We start from the raw sequence: 20,264 nt of genomic DNA on the forward strand, positions 1-20,264 counted from the left end.
ATAGAATAGAATAGAATAGAATTTTATTGGCCAAGTGTGATTGGACACACAAGGAATTTGTCTTGGTGCATATGCTCTCAGCGTACATAAAATAAAATATACATTTGTCAAGAATCATGTGGTACAACACTTAATGATTGTCATAGGGGTCAAATAAGCAATGAAGAAGCAACATTAATAAAAAATCTTAGGATATAAGCAACAAGTTACAGTCATACAGTCAACATGGGAGGAAATGGGTGAAAGGAATGATGAGAAAAACTAGTAGAATAGAAGTGCAGATTTAGTAGAAAGTCTGACAGTGTTGAGGGAATTATTTGTTTAGTAGAGTGATGGCGTTCGGAAAAAAACTGTTCTCGTGTCTAGTTGTCTTGGTGTGCAGTGCTCTGTAGCGACGTTTTGAGGGTAGGAGTTGAAACAGTTTGTGTCCAGGATGTGAGGGGTCAGTAAATATTTTCCCCGCCCTCTTTTTGACTCGTGCAGTATACAGGTCCTCAATGGAAGGCAGGTTGGCAGCAAATGTTTTTTCTGCAGTTCTGATTCTCCTCTGAAGTCTGTGTCGATCCTGTTGGGTTGCAGCACCAAACCAGACAGTTATAGAGGTGCAGATGACAGACTCAATGATTCCTCTGTAGAACTGTATCAGCTGCTCCTTGGGCAGTTTGAGCTTCCTGAGCTGGCACAGAAAGAACATTCTTTGTTGTGCTTTTTTGATGATGTTTTTGATGTTAGGTGACTATTTTAGGTCTTGAGATATGATAGAACCAAGAAATTTGAAGGTCTCTACTGTTGATACTGTGTTGTCTAGTATTGTGAGAGGTGGAAGGGTGGATGGGTTTCTCTTAAAGTCTGCCACCATGAAGAAAAGTCACAAAAGGGTCATGGGGCAGAGTGGACGAATCAAACGGCACAACTATCATATGAAGGAGTAAACACTACAATTCTCTATATATCTCTGTTCAATGTTTTTATTTGAAGGTTGAGGGTTCAGTGTAGTTCTTTTAAATGTCCTTCACTTCAAAGTTTTTTCTCCATTGAATTTATTAAGTTCTTGATTTGGTTTCCTAAGTAGCAATCAGTCACTCCATGTTTATGTACTTAAACATGATCTAAGTATTGCCCACAAGATCATATGCTGCAACGTCCTGCCTGTCGGCGACTACTTCAGCTTCAACTACAACAACACAAGAGCACGCAACAGATTCAAACTTAATATTAACCCCTCCAAACTTGACTGTAAAAAATATGACTTCAGCAACCGAGTTGTCGAAGCGTGGAACTCATTACCGGACTCCATAGTGTCATCCCCAAACCCCCCACACTTTACCCTTAGATTATCTACGGTTGACCTATCCAGATTCCTAAGAGGTCAGTAAGGGGCGAGTACAAGTGCACTAGAGTGCCTTCCGTCCCCTGTCCTATTGCTCTCCTATATCTCCTATACCTTTCTTCTATTCCTATATCTCTTCTTCTATTCCTTCATTGATATGTTCTATTACTATACCTTCTTTTCTATTATTTCTTAGATATATTTTACTATGAGTATCTCCTCTATAACCTTCATCATGTATTTTACTATGTGTATATAGATATATACCGACTAAAACCCTCATTGTGTATTGGACAAAATAAATAAATAAAAATCCTAGCAGCTGCTATCAGCACTGATAGGTTTAGGATGTAGAACTAGCCTTCATATTATCCCAGCCATGATGCAAAAAAGTACATGGGCATAGCTATTTTAATGAAAAGAAAGACCAGGGCAGACATGATAGCAGTGTTCGAATATCTCAGAAGTTCAAGCCAAGTCTCCATTAGCTACAAAAAACTAATCCTGTAGAAATATAACCTGAAAAACCCTAAAAAAAAGGTACTTAGGCGTGGAATACTATACATTCTGAACTTTTGTAGTGGATCTAAACTGATATGTCTATAAATATACAATATATATACAGTATATAAAACCCTTTTCTTTGAGGAAATTATACGAAATAGTTGAGTAAATAGGACTTTTGGAATTACATTTTGTTTTGTTTTTTAAAATTCTGTCAATCACTTATTAGCATTTATATTTTTTTGCTGCTGCTGTTGTCGTTGTTTTGGAAAACCAACTGTTTAATATGGTCTTTCTGTTTCCAATATAGCCTCTTGTTACTCTATTCTGTTTTTTTATTTTTAATTGTAATTTTTTATTTATCATTATTTATTTTCCATTAATGTTATTAGTGTTATTTTATTTACAAATCAAAGTGGAATCTGTTCACATATTAGATTCTTATTTCTACCAAAATACTGTTCAATGAAGCTAAAAATTAAAAATAAAATAGCAAAGCTATGCTTTAAATTCAACACTAAAAATGATTGACTAAGAACAACAATAATAAATCTTCTCTGTTAGTATAGACACATGAATCATAGATATAATTACATGAACAAATCAGCACATTGAATTAATCCTTTAGATTTGGATTATAGTAATGAAACATAATCAAATGCAGCAGCCACACAAGTTTTTGCCTATTGCTTCTTTTTCACCTTCCCCCAACCTTGAATTAATTAATTAAAAAAGAAAATTTAATGACATTCCTAATATTAAAGCCACTGTTATCTTTCTTTTACTCAAGTTACAAAATGAAGCTAATTTAACCATCTTTCTTTCTGTTATTTCTACCGTATTATTTTATTTTTGTTAATTAATAAATCATTTACTTTATTAATTCAATAAATTATTTTATTAATTAACAAAATAAAATAGTAATAGTCATCTCATCTATAAAATATTAAATAAAATCAGGGTTACAGAAAATTTTCAGAAGTACACTGCTCAAAAAAAAATAAAGGGAACACTCCAAGAACACATCCTAGATCTGAATGAATGAAATATTGTCATTGAATACTTATTCTGTACAAAGTTGAATGTGCTGACAACATGTGAAATTTATTGTCAATCAGTGTTGCTTCCTAAGTGGACAGTCTGATTTCACAGAAGTTTGATTTACTTGGAGTTATATTGTATTCTTTGAGGGTTCCCTTTATTTTATTTTTTTGAACAGTATATATGCTCGTGAATTTAGCAAAACAAACGTAACACATTCTCTCTCAATTAAATGATAACTAAAATTCTATTGTTATCAAAAAGAATCCTTGTTTTTATTCTTGGACAATCTGGGTATTTCATGAACCATTGAGAATCTAGCTTTTGATGTGAAATCATGTAATTGTGTCACTAAGTAAAATGGTACAGACTTTTTATTTCAAAGTATGCACTCCTGCACAACTGTGAATGTATTTCCTGGAATTTCAATAAGAAAAAAAAATTGGCAATTGCCATCATAACCCTTAACTTTTTCTGCAGCTTACATAGATGAACTCTTATTAAATATGCATACAATCACAACACATTATTTTAATATCTTTTGTACATCTACAATATATGGAATGTAAGGGCATTATAAACACCACAAAAGCTGTGCTGATTTGTTTACTTGTAGTTAGACCAACAATTACCATTTTTTAAAAAAAACAACAACTGGCAAAATGTTGTCTGAGAAACTATAATGCTTCCAGTATAGATTTTCATAATAAATCCTTAATAGACGTATCATTGTGCAATAGTGTAATTTCCAATACAGTGTTCCCTCGATTTCCGCAGGGGATGCGTTCCGAGACCGCCCGCGAAAGTCGAATTTCCGCGAAGTAGAGATGCGGAAGTAAATATACTATTTTTGGCTATGAACAGTATCACAAGCCTTCCCATAACACTTTAAACCCCTAAATTACAATTTCCCATTCCCTTAGCAACCATTTAGATTATTAAACAACCATGTTTATTTATTTAAGTTTATTTTTAAAAAATATTTATTAAAGGTGGATGAAAGTTTGGTGAAGATATATGACGTTATTGGGCGGGAAAAACTGTGGTATAGGGGGGGAAACCGTGAAGTATTTTTTTAATTAATATTTTTGAAAAAACGTGGTATAGACTTTTCGCGAAGTTTGAACCCGCGAAAATCAAGGGAACACTGTATTCCCAATTTAGCCCACAGGATAAAAGTTAGACTGTATAAAATTAATGTTGGTGGGTAATGATTTCTGACAGTCTCAAAATGGGTGAGCAGTGTGGTCGGGCGGTAGGAAAAGCAAGTAGGATGCTTGGCTGCATAGCTAGAGGTATAACAAGCAGGAAGAGGAAGATTATGATCCCGCTATATAGAGCACTGGTGAGACCACATTTGGAATACTGTGTTCAGTTCTGGAGACCTCACCTACAAAAAGATATTGACAAAATTGAACGGGTCCAAAGACGGGCTACAAGAATGGTGGAAGGTCTTAAGCATAAAACGTATCAGGAAAGACTTAATGAACTCAATCTGTATAGTCTGGAGCAGTGTTTTTCAACCAGTGTGCCGTGGCACACTAGTGTGCCGCGAGACATGGTCAGGTGTGCCGCGAAGCTCAGAGAGAAAGAAAGCAAGAGAGAGAGAGAGAGAAAGAAAGAGAGAAAGAAAGCAAGAGAGAAAGAAAGCAAGAGAGAGAGAAAGAAAGAAAGAGAGCTAAAGAGAGAGAGAGAGACAGAGAACAAGAGAGAGAAAGAAAGCAAGAGAGAGAGAGAAAACAAAAGAGGGCAGTAGGGAGGGAGAGAGAAAGAGAGCAAAAAAGAGAGGAAGGAAGAAAGAGAATGAAAGAGAGATGGGGAGAGAGAGAAAGAAAGAGGAAGGAAGGGAGAGAAAGAGGGAGGGAGAAAGAAATAGAGTGAAGAGGAGGAAGAGAGAGAGAGAGAATATTTTTGTCCAAACTTTTTTTAGCCCCCCCCCCCCCCGCTCAATGTGCCCCAGGGTTTCGTAAATGTTAAACATGTGCCGCGGCTCAAAAAAGGTTGAAAATCACTGATCTGGAGGACAGAAGGAAAAGGGGGGACATGATCGAAACATTTAAATAAGTTAAAGGGTTAAATAAGGTTCAGAAGGGAAGTGTTTTCAATAGGAAAGTGAACACAAGAACAAAAAGTATATTTTGGATGTTCATTAATCGTAAATAGATAGGGAAACCGTATCTCTTTGAGGCTCTGCTAATAAATTGGAACGCTGAGGAATACTTTGTCTTGGACTCTGATTTACCGTATTTTTCAGAGTATAAGATGCACCTTAGTTTTGGAGTAGGGAAATAGGGAAAAGAATCTGCTTACCAAGTATTCGTCTGGCTAGCGTCCTTAGTCTGGTCAGCTTCAGCATATTATTTTATCCCCTGGTTAGGGCTTTAAAAAAAATTATTTGGAGAGAGTAACAATGAAAGATCTTGCAAGACAGTAAGAGCTGGGAATATCATTAGCACCTGGAAAGAAACATTTGGAACAAGTAGAGCAATGGAAAAAACCCTGCAAAGACTTAGGGCTTGGAAAACATTCTTCGCAGAGAGTAACAGTGAAAGAGCTTGCAAGCCAGTAATAGCTGGGAATATTGTTAGCACCTGGTTAGGGATGGAAAGAAACTTATTCAGAGCAAGTTAGAGAAATGAAAAAAACCCTCCAAAGACTTAGGGCTTGGAAAACATTCTTTGCAGAGAGAAATAATGAAAGAGCCTACAAGGTGTTCTGTCTGGGTGCCCCCAGACTTCAACACCAACTGGAAAAAACAGCCAGACACGCTGGTACAAACAAAGGCACTTTATAGTTTGAAAAATAAACACAGAGAAAAACCTGTTCTTCCCAACAGGCAGGCTATGAGGCTTCACAGCAAAGTCCTGACGGCCAGACAATACAGCAGACTTCTTGCTGGCACACCCACCACTGTAGAGAATAAGACCCACACCTTTTCCCCCCAAGGTTTCAGTAATCAAAGTCACAAACCAGAATTCCAAGACGCCAAAGATCACAGCCAGGTCCCAGGACTCCCAAAGATAATACTCCACAAGCCAGGAAGGGTGGGTCTGCCTTTTCAGCCTTTCCGGAGAGCACCACACCCAAACCCAGCTGTTGCCTCTTTAGTGCTGAAAGTACCTGGCTAATTGTCCCCTTCGTTGTGTTGCTCTTCTCTGCCGGAGATCGATGATTGCTTGTGCATTTTCATCTAAGGAATCCAGGCTGCTTGCTGGGGAGAGCTCCCCCGAGGGGGACTCTGGCTGTCCTCCCTCTCCCTCAGCCTGAGATTCCTCCTCCCCGTCTGCCTGAACCTCCTGTTCCTCATCCTCCCCCTCTGAGCAGGAAGCCGGCAGAGGATCAGCCGTTCCCTGAGGGGCCTCAGACGGAATCACAACACAAGGTAAGAGCTGGGAAGATTGTTAGTAGCTAGTTAGGGCTGGGGGGGGGGAAGCTACATTCACAGTATAAGACACACCCAAATTATCAGCCTCTTTTAGGGAGGAAACAGGTGTGTCTTATACTCTGAAAAATACGGCAATTTTTGATGCTATTTGGAACCCTGAGAGAATGTTCAGATTAATTTCCAAATCTCCATGATCTACTATTAAATATCCTTGTATTCCATGTTGTGTCCACAATTGTAATATTGAGTAGTATTCTGGTATAAGATAGATAGTGTTCTGTCTGGGTGCCCCCAGACTTCAACACCAACTGAAAAAAGCATCCAGACACGCTGGTAAAAAGCAAAGTCACTTTATATCTTTGAAAACAAACACAGAGAACAAAAACTGTTCTTACAAACTGGAATGCGATGAGGCTTCACAGAAGAGTCACGACGGCCAGACAATACAACAGGCTTCTTGCTGGCACACACACCACTGTAGATAATAAAACCCACGCCTCCCCCAAGTTTTCAGCCTTCGAGGCCACAAACCAGAATTAGGGACGCCAAGAATCGAAGCAAGGTCACAGGACTCCCAAAAGATAACTCTCCACAATACAGGAAGGGCGGGCCTGCCTTTTCAACCTTTCTGAGGAGAACCACACCCAAACCCAGCTGTTGCCTATTAGGGATGGAAATACCTGGCTAATTGTCCCCTTCGTTGGGATGCCCTTCTCTGCCTCATATCGATGATGGCTTGTGCGTTCTCATCTAAGGATTCCAGGCTACTCGCTGGGGAGAGCTCCCCCCCCCCGGGGGTCTCAGGCTGTTCTCCCTCCTCCTCATCCTGACATTCCTCTTCCCCGTCTGCCTGGGCCTCCTCCTCCTCCTGTTCCTCGTCCTCCCCCTCTGAGCATGGAGCCGGCAGAGTTCCAGCCGTTCCCTGAGGAGCCTCAGACTGAATCACAACAGATAGTAGATGATAGACAGATAAGAAAGCTGTGGAAGATAGAAACAAGTGGAAGACTTTGATGTAAGGCAAAGGTACAGAATCAGAAGCATTTTGGCTTAAAAAAATAGATAAATAAAGCAGCATTACTTATATATTACTGCACCCTTGCACTTTGTCTCTCACAAGGAGTATTGATCACACAGCTGAAACAATGTGACTACTTGCTTACAACCCTGTTTTTCCTAGGTGTGCACTCACTTCCTCTTTACTCTCACGGCAGCCAGCACACTGCACATTGTACAAAGCACACGCACAGGAAATTGTAACATGTGAGCCTGCTGTAACACACAGGTTGCAAAGTCCGGAGCCTGCCCCATTTCCACCCCCTAGAAGGCTACTCAAGGGTGACTCACGGTGTTGCAAAAAGCTGCTGTTCCCCTGGGCTTCTTATAGATGGAGATGATTTTGTCCTGTTTCTTCCTCTGGCTCCTCCCCCTTTTCCCCTAATCCACTTCAGCCTGTACTTGGCAGGGGGCTAGTCAGAAGTGAGGTCAGGCTTTATATGCCTTTGCCAGATGCCAGACCCTGCACCGTGGTACTTTCCAGCCACAACAGGTGTCTCCTCTTTCAATCTCTTTCACATTTCAACAGCAGAGGAGAACACTCACTGACTTTTCTTTTTTTATTTTTTTCCTTTAAAAAAAAAAAAATTCTTCCCTCCAAGAAAAGCAAGGTATTAAATCTGCAGGGGTGCGATAGCTCTGCAGTTTAAGAGAAAGATTGCCACGGATCAAAACGCTGTTTTTCTTTCTTTGAATTGTGGGATTGGAAATGCATCTTCTCTATTGCCATTTTTTGGCATTTGTATCAACAGCCAGTGTTTCTGCATCTCCATTACATAGAAACATAGAAGACTGACGGCAGAAAAAGACCTCATGATCCATCTAGTCTGCCCTTATACTATTTCCTGTATTTTATCTTAGGATGGATATATGTTTATCCCAGGCATGTTTAAATTCAGTTACTGTGGATTTACCAACCACGTCTGCTGGAAGTTTGTTCCAAGGATCTACTACTCTTTCAGTGAAATAATATTTTCTCATGTTGCTTTTGATCTTTCCCCCAACTAACTTCAGATTGTGTCCCCTTGTTCTTGTGTTCACTTTCCTATTAAAAACACTTCCCTCCTGGACCTTATTTAACCCTTTAACATATTTAAATGTTTCGATCACATCACCCCTTTTCCTTCTGTCCTCCAGACTATACAGATTGAGTTCATGAAGTCTTTCCTGATACGTTTTATCCTTAAGACCTTCCACCATTCTTGTAGCCCGTCTTTGGACCCGTTCAATTTTGTCCATATCTTTTTGTAGGTGAGGTCTCCAGAACTGAACACAGTATTCCAAATGTGGTCTCACCAGTACTCTATATAAGGGGATCACAATCTCCCTCTTCCTGCTTGTTATACCTCCAGCTATGCAGCCAAGCATCCTACTTGTTTTTCCCACTGCCCGACCACACTGCTCACCCATTTTGAGACTTTCAGAAATCATTACCCCTAAATCCTTCTCTTCTGAAGTTTTTGCTAACACAGAACTGCCAATGCAATGCTCAGATTGAGGATTCCTTTTCCCCAAGTGCATTATTTTACATTTGGAAACATTAAACTGCAGTTTCCATTGCTTTGACCATTTATCTAGTAAAGCTAAATCATTTACCATATTACAGACCCCTCCAGGAATATCAACCCTATTGCACACTTTAGAGTCATCGGCAAATAGGCAAACCTTCCCTACCAAACCTTCCCCTATGTCACTCACAAACATGTTAAAAAGAATAGGACCCAGAACAGACCCTTGTGGCACATATTCTTCCTCCATACTCAGGGTCCTTGGTTTCACATGAGATACAAGAGTTTCCACAGTCTGTGTTGATTTGGGGAATTGATGTCACCTTTTAAGTTGCATTACTGAAATAAATGAACTGTTGCATGATATTCTAATTTTTCAAATTTCACCTGTATTTACTGCTGTTAAACATTTCATATCCCAATCAGCATTTTGACTCAATTAATTTACAATAGCAATAGTATTAGACTTTCTAAGAGAGTTAACTAAATAGATAACTAGATAGTAAGAGAGAGAGAAAGAGACCGCCAATTTAGAAATGCTTAAGGAATAAATCTAATTATAACTCAATATCTATGGGGTACATGTGTGTACGGGCATATGTGTGTGTGATTATGTATCTCTCTCGCAACAGATTGCAAACAGTTCACAATGATATTCATTACACTGATCTATATATAGCAAATCCAGTTTCATGAGGCTTTGCTCTGGGGCTTTCTAAAATTTATCCTTTCAGCACTGCATGATGGAGAGCACTATTTTCCCCACAAGTCAAGGAAGAAATATAAGATTGATTTGTAGCACATGAACTGTAGGTATTATAACCAAACTAAAACCAAAAATAGTTGAGTAGCTTTTAACCTGGTAAATTCTAACTTTGCTGAATGTGAAATGTTTTATGGTGGAACATTAGTTGATGGGTCTCCACCTTTAATCCTCTCTTCTAAAAATTTATGTTGATTGCTGAAGTCAAGGGTGTTTATGTCGAAGAACAAACAGATTTATGATCCCTGAGTCTTAATATCACTTCTTCCTAGCTCCTTCTTAGCATAGCAGCAAGAAAAACTATGCCTCTGAATTATACTAGGATGACTTTATTCTGTTTAATATGAACAGTAATCACTTTATTTATTGTTTGTTTAATCACCCATTTCTTCAGATACATGCTGCAGTGGTACTACATCACTACATATGCATCAAACATGTATTTATTTACTTATTAATTTATTGGATTTGTATGCCGCCCCTCCCCGTAGACTCGGGACGGCTAACAACAATAATAAAAACAGTATGTAAATCCAATACTACAACAACTAAAAAACCCTTATTTTAAAACTAATCATACCTACAAGCAAACATACCATGCATAAATTGTAAAGGTCCAGGGGGAAAGAGTATCTCAGTTCCCCCATGCCTGACGGCAGAGGTGGGTTTTAAGGAGCTTACGAAAGGCAAGGAGGGTGGGAGCAATTCTAATCTCCGGGGGAAGTTGGTTCCAGAGGGCCGGGGCCACCACAGAGAAGGGTCTTTCCCTGGACCCCACCAAACGACATTGTTTAGTTGACAGGACCCAGAGAAGGCCCACTCTGTGGGACCTAACTGGTCGCTGGGATTCGTGCAGCAGAAGGCAGTCCCTGAGATAATCTGGTCCGGTGCCATGGAGGGCTTTATAGGTCATAACCAACACTTTGAATCGTGACCGGAAACTGACCGGCAAGCAATGCAGACTGCGGAGTGTTGGTGTTACATGGGCATTTTTGGGAAAGCCCATGATTGCTCTCGCAGCTGCATTCTGCACGATCTGAAGTTTCCAAACACTTTCAAAGGTAGCCCCATGTAGAGAGCGTTACAGTAGTCGAGCCTTGAGGTGATGAGGGCATGAGTGACTGTGAGCAGTGACTCCCAGTCCAAATAGGGCCGCAACTGGTGCACCAGGCGAACCTGGGTAAACGCCCCCCTTGCCACAGCCGAATGATGTTTCTCTAATGTGAGCTGTGGATCGAGGAAGACACCCAAGTTGTGGACCCTCTCTGATGGGGTCAGTAATCCCCCCCCAGGGTAATGGACGGACAGATGGAATTGTCTTTGGGAGGCAAAACCCACAGCCACTCCATCTTGTCTGGGTTGAGTTTGAGTCTGTTGACACCCACCCAGACCCCAACAGCCTCCAGGCTCCGGCACATCACTTCCACTGGTCTATGGTCCCTTTGCTAAGGCTTTATTATATCTATTCAAGTTAATAAAGCAAAGGGACCATACACCATATAGGTACTCCTCAACATACACCTGGATACTTAACAACCATTCCAAGTTGGATAGATTTAATAAAGCCTTGACAAAAGGATCACATTCTATGGTAATCTACCCTAATATCATGTCGTGTCAATATTAGCAGATAGATCTTCTCAAATGTTTTGGTCTATAGGCCAATTGAGGTCATATGACTATTTTATTTATTATCTCAGTGCTAAAGAAGAAACATTAAAATGATAGCTTTATCAGAAGTTATTGAGATGAACAGCACTTTTCAAAGTCTCCAGTAAAACTAACAGATCATTCCATTTATAAGATCCCATTGAACTCATGTCTGTGGTTTATTTGGTTCTGAGTCATCTCGAAAAGGGCGGCATAGAAATCTAATTAATAAATAAATTAGAAACAACATGTTGGATTTAGTTGCCGTGATTGATAACCCATTGATTATGATTTAGTCTGATGTCCCAACCAATAGAAACATAGAAGTCTGACGGCAGAAAAAGACCTCATGGTCCATCTAGTCTGCCCTTATACTATTCCCTGTATTTTATCTTAGGATGGATCTATGTTTATCCCAGGCATGTTTAAATTCAGTTACTGTGGATATATCTACCACGTCTGCTGGAAGTTTGTTCCAAGGATCTACTACTCTTTCAGTAAAATAATATTTTCTCACGTTGCTTTTGATCTTTCCCCCAACTAACTTCAGATTGTGTCCCCTTGTTCTTGTGTTCACTTTCCTATTAAAAACACTTCCCTCCTGAGCCTTATTTAACCCTTTAACATATTTAAATGTTTCGATCATGTCCCCCCTTTTCCTTCTATCCTCCAGACTATACAGATTGAGTTCATGAAGTCTTTCCTGATACGTTTTATGCTTAAGACCTTCCACCATTCTTGTAGCCCGTCTTTGGACCCATTCAATTTTGTCAATATCTTTTTGTAGGTGAGGTCTCCAGAACTGAACACAGTATTCCAAATGTGGTCTCACCAGCGCTCTATATAGCGGGATCACAATCTCCCTCTTCCTGCTTGTTATACCTCTAGCTATGCAGACAAGCATCCTACTTGCTTTTCCTACTGCCCGACCACACTGCTCACCCATTTTGAGATTGTCAGAAATCACTACCCCTAAATCTTTCTCTTCTGAAGTTTTTGCTAACACAGACCTGCCAATGCAATACTCAGATTGAGGATTCCTTTTCCCCAAGTGCATTATTTTACATTTGGAAACATTAAACTGCAGTTTCCATTGCTTTGACCATTTATCTAGTAAAGCTAAATCATTTACCATATTACAGACCCCTCCAGGAATATCAACCCTATTGCACACTTTAGAGTCAGTCATTGGCAAATAGGCAAACCTGTATTTATTTGTGTTCAAAACCAGTTTTTGTGCGTTGCATATGCATGAAAAGTTGTCTCCTTGAACTTCAGTAAAGCCATTTATTTCTATCATTACTTTATACCAACGGCAGTGTAAATTCTTGGCGGGCGTTGCACAGATTGTTTGAATGTCATAGTGACAGGTGCTCATTTCTTAATCTGGTAAAAAGGTAAAGCGCTTCTGCTGTCTTTATATGGCGTTTCTTCCTGAACTAAAGACAGCCGTAAAAAGGAATGTGTAGAAGGTTAACCGTTTCATAACTCCGTCTTCCCTCCGTCAGCGTATTTTCTAAGAGCACCTGGCCTGACGGCGTGACTTGATTAAGGAGAAAGGCAGCACTTTTTAAATGTGTTATTTCACAAGTACTTTTGCTCCTGACGCTAAGAGGGTTCGGTTACATGAACATACATTGCGCAGTATAATACTTTGCCAGAACTTGATCCGTATTCATCCTGAAGAGGAAACGCAGTCTCCCATTCTAAGGGGCCGTTTAAATCCTTTAAATCCTTTTAATCTCACTCAGGTTAAGGTCTTGAAAGTTGTCCAGGTTTATAGTTCCACTTCTTGGAAGAGGGTCTTGCTTGCAGCGAAAGACAAACTTTAGAAGGTTAATACTTAATAAGAATAAAATAACATGTGTTGATCAAGATGTCACCCAGATAGCTACAGGATTTTATTTTTTTTTTACTTCCAGACAGGCTGTTAAGGTCATAAATGTATTGACTGTGATGTGTAATGATTAGGATTTCTTAAACAGAGAGAATAATCCAAACAAAGTTATTTGTTTGGATTATTTATATTTATTTATTTATTGGATTTGTATGCCACCCCTCTCCGTAGACTCGGGGCGGCTAACAACAGTAATAAAAAACATCATATAAATCCAATACTAAAACAACTAAAAAAAAACCTTATTGTAAAAACCAAACATCCCTACAAACAAACATAACATGCATAAATTGTGAAGGCCTAGGGGGAAAGAATATCTCAGTTCCTCCATGCCTGATGGCAGAGGTGGGTTTTAAGGAGCTTACGAAAGGCAAGGAGGATGGGGGCAATTCTAATCTCCGGGGGGGAGTTGGTTCCAGAGGGCTGGGACCGCCACAAAGAAGGCCTTTCCCCTGGGCCCCGCCGAACTACATTGTTTTGTTGACGGGACCCGGAGAAGGCCCACTCTGTGGGACCTAACCGGTCGCTGGGATTCATGCGGCAGAAGGCGGTCTTGTAGATACCCTGGTCCGGTGCCATGAAGGGCTTTATAGGTAATGACCAACACTTTGAATTGTGACCGGAAACTGATCGGCAACCAATGCAGACTGCAGAGTGTTGGTATTACATGGGCATTTTTGGGAAAGCCCATGATAGCTTTCGCAGCTGCATTCTGCACGATCTGAAGTTTCCGAACAGTTTTCAAAGGTAGCCCCTTTATATGGAGAGGGGCGTCATACAAATCTAATAAATAAATAAATAAATAAATAAATAATTAATAAACAAATAAACAAACAAACAAATAAACAAATAAATAAATAAATATATTGCTAATTTCTGAACGATATATCAGATTGAAAATGAGACAAATTAGATAGTAAAATACCACCATATTAATGTAATTGTGATTATCACTGGGGAACAGCAATTTTGTTGTCTTAAATCTGTGACTTGTTTACAACTAACGTTTGGCCTCTGGATCCAAAAATAACCACAGGTTTTGTCTATCACATCAACTTTTTAAGATACAGGACACCCTCAAAAGTCAAACAAATTGTGCATATAAAGGAAAGGAAAAAGGTACCGAATATGCAAATTTACAAAGAATAATTTTATTCATACAGAGGCTATAATAGTTATTGCAAGTTAAATTGTGTTTGTACAAATAGTTGGGTTTTTTTTTATCGAATAGTAATTATACATATTAAGGAAAAAAATTGCTTATAGCTTTTTCTGGTGTTTAATCTGAGGACATTCTCGCTTGATGCTCTGACAATAGTCAGCCATCATATATGTACATCCTATCTACCTTGATACTGTTGTGATTCCGTCCGAGGCCCCTCAGGGAACGGCTGATCTTCTGTCGGTTTCCTGCTCAGAGGGGGAGGATGAGGAACAGGAGGTGCAGGCAGACGAGGAGGAGGAATCTCAGGCTGAGGAAGAGGGGGAACAGCCAGAGGCCCCCGAGAGGGAGCTCTCCCCAGCAAGCAGCCTGGATTCCTTAGAGGAAAATGCACAAGCAATAATCGATCTGCGACAGAGAAGAGCAACACAAAGAAGGGACCAATTAGCTAGGTACTTTCAGCACTAAAGAGGCAACAGCTGGGTTTGGGTGTGGTGCTCTCTGGAAAGGCTGAAAAGGCAGACCCACCCTTCCTGGCTTGTGGAGTATTATCTTTGGGAGTCCTGGGACCTGGCTGTGCTCTTTGGCGTCTTGGAATTCTGGTTTGTGACTTTGAATACTGAAACCTTGGGGGGAAAAGGTGGGTGGTCTTATTCTCTACAGTGGTGGGTGTGCCAGCAAGAAGGCTGCTGTATTGTCTGGACATCAGGACTCTGCTGTAAAGTCTCATAACCTGCCTGTGGGGAAGAACAGGTTTTTCTCTGTGTTTATTTTTCAAGCTATAAAGTATTTTTGCTTTTACCAGCGTGTCTGGCTGTTTTTTCCAGTTGGTGTTGAGGTCTGGGGGCACCCAGACAGAACAGATACCATGCCTCTATGACCTTCAAACCTTGGTGGTATCACTCACCCTGCTCATCCCTGACTGCACCAAGATTTTTTGGGAAGTTAGCAAGTTGACTATGTAAAACCAAACTAAATCAGCTAGCGGTACCTGAACACACTTGTAAGTGGATCACAAGCTTCCTAACAGAGAGGAAGCAGCAGGTGAAGCTAGGAAAAATCACATCAGATACATGTACAGGTGCCCCCCAAGGCTGTGTACTCTCACCACTTCTCTTCTCACTATACACTAATGACTGCATCTCAAACGATCCACCTGTTAAACTACTGAAGTTTGCAGATGATACAACAGTGATCGGACTCATTCGAGACAATGATGAATCCGCATACAGACGGGAAGTTGAACAACTATCCTTGTGGTGTGACCAGAACAATCTAGAACTGAACACACTCAAAACCGTAGAAATGGTGTTAGACTTTAGAATAAACCCTTCCACCCCTCACAATACTAGACAACACAGTATCAACAGTAGAGACCTTCAAATTTCTAGGTTCTATCATATCTCAAGACCTAAAATGGTCACCTAACATCAAAAACATCATCAAAAAAGCACAACAAAGAATGTTCTTTCGGTGCCAGCTCAGGAAGCTCAAACTGCCCAAGGAGCTGCTGATACAGTTCTACAGAGGAATCATTGAGTCTGTCATCTGCACCTCTATAACTGTCTGGTTTGGTGCTGCAACCCAACAAGACCGACACAGACTTCAGAGGAGAATCAGAACTGCAGAAAAAACAATTGCTGCCAACCTGCCTTCCATTGAGGACCTGTATACTGCACGAGTCAAAAAGAGGGCGGGGAAAATATTTACTGACCCCTTGCATCCTGGACACAAACTGTTTCAACTCCTACCCTCAAAACGTCGCTACAGAGCACTGCACACCAAGAGAACTAGACACAAGAACAGTTTTTTTCCGAACGCCATCACTCTACTAAACAAATAATTCCCTCAACACTGTCAGACTTTCTACTAAATCTGCACTTCTATTCTACTAGTTTTTCTCATCATTCCTATCACCCATTTCCTCCCGTGTTGATTGTATGACTGTAACTTGTTGCTTATATCCTAAGATTTTTATTAATATTGCTTCTTCATTGCTTATTTGACCCCTATGACAATCATTAAGTGTTGTACCACATGATTCTTGACAAATGTATATTTTATTTTATGTACGCTGAGAGCATAGGCACCAAAAAAAATTCCTTGTGTGTCCAATCACACTTGGCCAATAAAATTCTATTCTATTCCATTCTAAAACCCTCATTATGTATTGGACAAAATAAATAAATAAATAAATAAAAAATAGTTGACATCTGAGAGCTAGTTTTGTTTCTTGTGCAAAGAATTTGGCATTTCTTAGTAAATTTCAATTTAGCCCATTTTTCTAACACATTCAGGTCATGTTTTATTTCTGTATTTGTACTGCCCTACCCAATTGCATCGTTTCCTGATTTGAAAAGCAATATTTTATTTTTACTTTTCAAACTTCTTCATCCGGGTCATAAATAGGAATGTTGAAAAATATAGAACCCTGCACTGAACTTTTTGCTACTCCATTATCTTTTATTATCTTTTTTCAGTTTAATGAGTTATCTTTCCCCATTATAACGGCTGATATTCTACATTAATATCGCCAAAAAAGCCTCTAGAGTTGTTAACCTGATCCTACGCAGCTTCTGCTCAGTCAATCTCACTCTACTCACAAGAGCCTACAAAACTTTTGCCAGACCCATCCTAAACTACTGCTCATCTGTCTGGAACCCATACCACATCTCAGACATAAACACCCTTGAAAATGTCCAAAGATATTTCACCAGAAGAGCCCTTCACTCCTCCACTCGAAACAGAATATCCTATGAAAATAGACTAACAATCCTGGGCCTTGAAAGCCTAGAACTACGGCGCCTAAAACACGATTAGAGTATTGCCCACAAGATCATATGCTGCAACATCCTACCAGTCAATGACTACTTCAGCTTCAACCACAATAACACAAGAGCACGCAACAGATTCAAACTTAATACGAACCGCACCAAACTTGACTGTAAAAAATGATTTCAACAATCGAGTTATCGAAGCGTGGAACTCATTACCTGACTCAATTGTGTCAACCCCTAACCCCCAACACTTCTCCCTTAGACTCTCCACAATTGACCTCTCCAGGTTCCTAAGAGGCCAGTAAGGGGCGTATATAAGTGAACTGGTGTGCCTTTCGTCCCATCCAATTGTCTTTCCTTTCTTTCACCTATCTTATATATTCTCGTCCTTTCATATATCCTCTCCTCTAAGTTCACTTTCACCCTCTTTTATATTATCACACGTCTATTTTTCTTCCTATGTATTTGTGTATTGGACAAATGAATAAATAAATAAATAAATAAAATTAATGTTTTTTAAAAAGCCAAAACAATATACCATTTCAACACTAGAGGGCTGTTTTGCACAGGTTAACAGTTCAAAGTACCATCTGTAATTAGCTCAGGCCATAAATAAAATGGACACTTCAAATAATAAAGTAACATTACAAACTGTCATTCATTAAACATCGTTGCGTTTTACCTGGGATATTAATGGGGAATGTTTCTACAAGTGAAGATTTTGCTGGAAATACTTTAAACGGTGCCCTTCGCTGATTTTCTCCCTGAGAAATGCTTTCCTCCTAATGAACTTTCCCTCTCACTTGAAATAGCTCTTTTATAATCAGATCCTGGAGTGTGAAATTGTGATGCTTTCTCCTTTCTCGTCCTCCGAGGCTGAAATCCCTCCCTCCTGATCTGAGATGCAGATGGTCTGAGAAGTGATTCATGATTCAAACTGATTCCCAAATTTGGGTATCCTGTATGGCTGACTGATGCGTTATGAAAGTTGTGTGATTGGCTCACTGCCTTATTCTGATTGAATATCCAGTCTGCAATATAATCAGAGCATGGGTTTTTCTTGGAAAAGCTGTGTTCATTCTAACCAGAACTATATTTTATTTAGTTGTGGAATCTTTCTTAAATATCAAACTCTTTATGTTACCAAAATACAAAAATAACATAAATTCTAACCTTTTAAAATCTTATCTTCAAATCAATCACATCTACCACAGAAGAAAGTTAGAAACTCTCAATTTGGTAGTTTTCTTTGCATTTAATATATTTCAATTATGGTGTTTTTTTTAACTGTCAGACATACCGGTATATTGATGAACATAGAAACATAGAAGACAAACGGCAGAAAAAGACCTCATGATCCATCTAGTCTGCCCTTATACTATTTTTTTGTATTTTATCTTAAGATGGATATATGTTTATCCCAGGCATGTTTAAATTCAGTTACTGTGGATTTACCAACCACGTCTGCTGGAAGTTTGTTCCAAGCATCTTCTACTCTTTCAGTAAAATAATATTTTCTCGTGTTGCTTTTGATCTTTCCCCCAACTAACTTCAGATTGTGTCCCCTTGTTCTTGGGTTTACTTTCCTATTAAAAACACTTCCCTCCTGAACCTTATTTAACCCTTGGGCATATTTAAATGTTTCGATCATGTCCCCCCTTGCATGAACCTTCATGTAACTCAGTATACGGTAGTTAATTTGAAATTTCATAATCCCCTCTTCAAGATTTCAATCCATTTACATCCTAGCTATTTTCCATAACAGCATCTTAAAGGGGAGGAAAGCCATTGCTAGCAGGAAAGAAAAATGCTTCTTCTACATCTACCTCCCTTTTTTTATGTTTGCCATTGATTTATTCTTTTCCAATCATGAATATACTTTCAAAGAATCCTATCTAGGGCAAATCTATTGCATAACAACCTTTGTCTTTAGGTAAACCTAAGATTGGCATCAGAGTCCCTCATTTGGGATTTCAGAGGTTTTCATTCTAGCATTCCAGGTACAGTACTGTATTTGTTTGGTTTTTAAAAAAAAATTAGGGTTTTAAAAATTATTTTAAATATTAGATTTGTTATACGTTGTTTCACTATTGCTGTTAGCCGCCCTGAGTCTGCGGAGAGGGGCGGCATACAAATCTAATACGTAAATAAGTAGCTAGGCATAAGAGACACAACTTTTATTAGTAACAGTTCTGAAATTATATACTTTTTTAGGCAGCCGACAGCCTGATTCTCACATGCTAAACTGTAATCTTGTTTATATTTGTTTTTCAGTACAATGGTGTGCAAATCAGATCACTATCCACTAGAGATTAGCACTAATATGAACTTATTTATATTTCACACATGGGTTTTCTTTCCCTGGTGCTTTAAGAGGCTTCTGGTAATTTAAAACTGTTTTACAAATTATTTTAATGTTGATTTAAATTTTTTTACCTCTCTTTAACTATGGTGGATATATCAATGGAATTAAAATTAAAATGACAGAATTTTGAAACTGATTAAGTAATATTCCTATTGGTAATACTTTTATTAAGACACAAAAAGATAAATATTAGGTTTTTATTAAAAAAAACCAGAGTTGGATTTTTTCTAACTAGACTTCCTTTACAGTATTTTATTGCACACGCTTAATTCTACTTCAACAATTTCGTAACAAAGATATGCATTTTGATATATGAGCCCTTCATGATTGGGCAGCTTAGAAGTCAAATAAATAAATAAATAAATATTTAAGTATTTAAACGTAGAAGAATGAGGCAAAAATATATTAGTGGAGATCAGCGATTCCTGCAATGAATGACAGTCAAACACATTTATTTTTACTATGTACAAATGTGGTAGTTTAAAATAGTACTTTATTCACCCGGTTGAAATGACACACAGTCTATGTATAGATAATGGTTTTGACCCAGCAAGCTATACTGATCTGATAAAAATGCTTCAGAGTTTTCTTACCCTGAACAAGTCATTATGAAAATCAAACCAGTTTAGTTATTTTCCCATGGCTTGTTCTCCATGTCCTTCACATCCTTTTAAACATCTCTGAAGATGAGAAGAATTTTTTTTTCAAGATCTAAGGTGCTGATTAATATCACTTGGACTAATACTACAAAAATCAAAAGAAAGGTAAATGGGTTTTTTTTTCCAGATTGGTTGTTTCTTCTGTACTGTAATAGTATTAGACTTCACTG

Source organism: Erythrolamprus reginae, chromosome 7, assembly GCF_031021105.1.
Source record: "Erythrolamprus reginae isolate rEryReg1 chromosome 7, rEryReg1.hap1, whole genome shotgun sequence".
NCBI classification, from domain to species: Eukaryota; Metazoa; Chordata; class Lepidosauria; order Squamata; family Dipsadidae; genus Erythrolamprus; species Erythrolamprus reginae.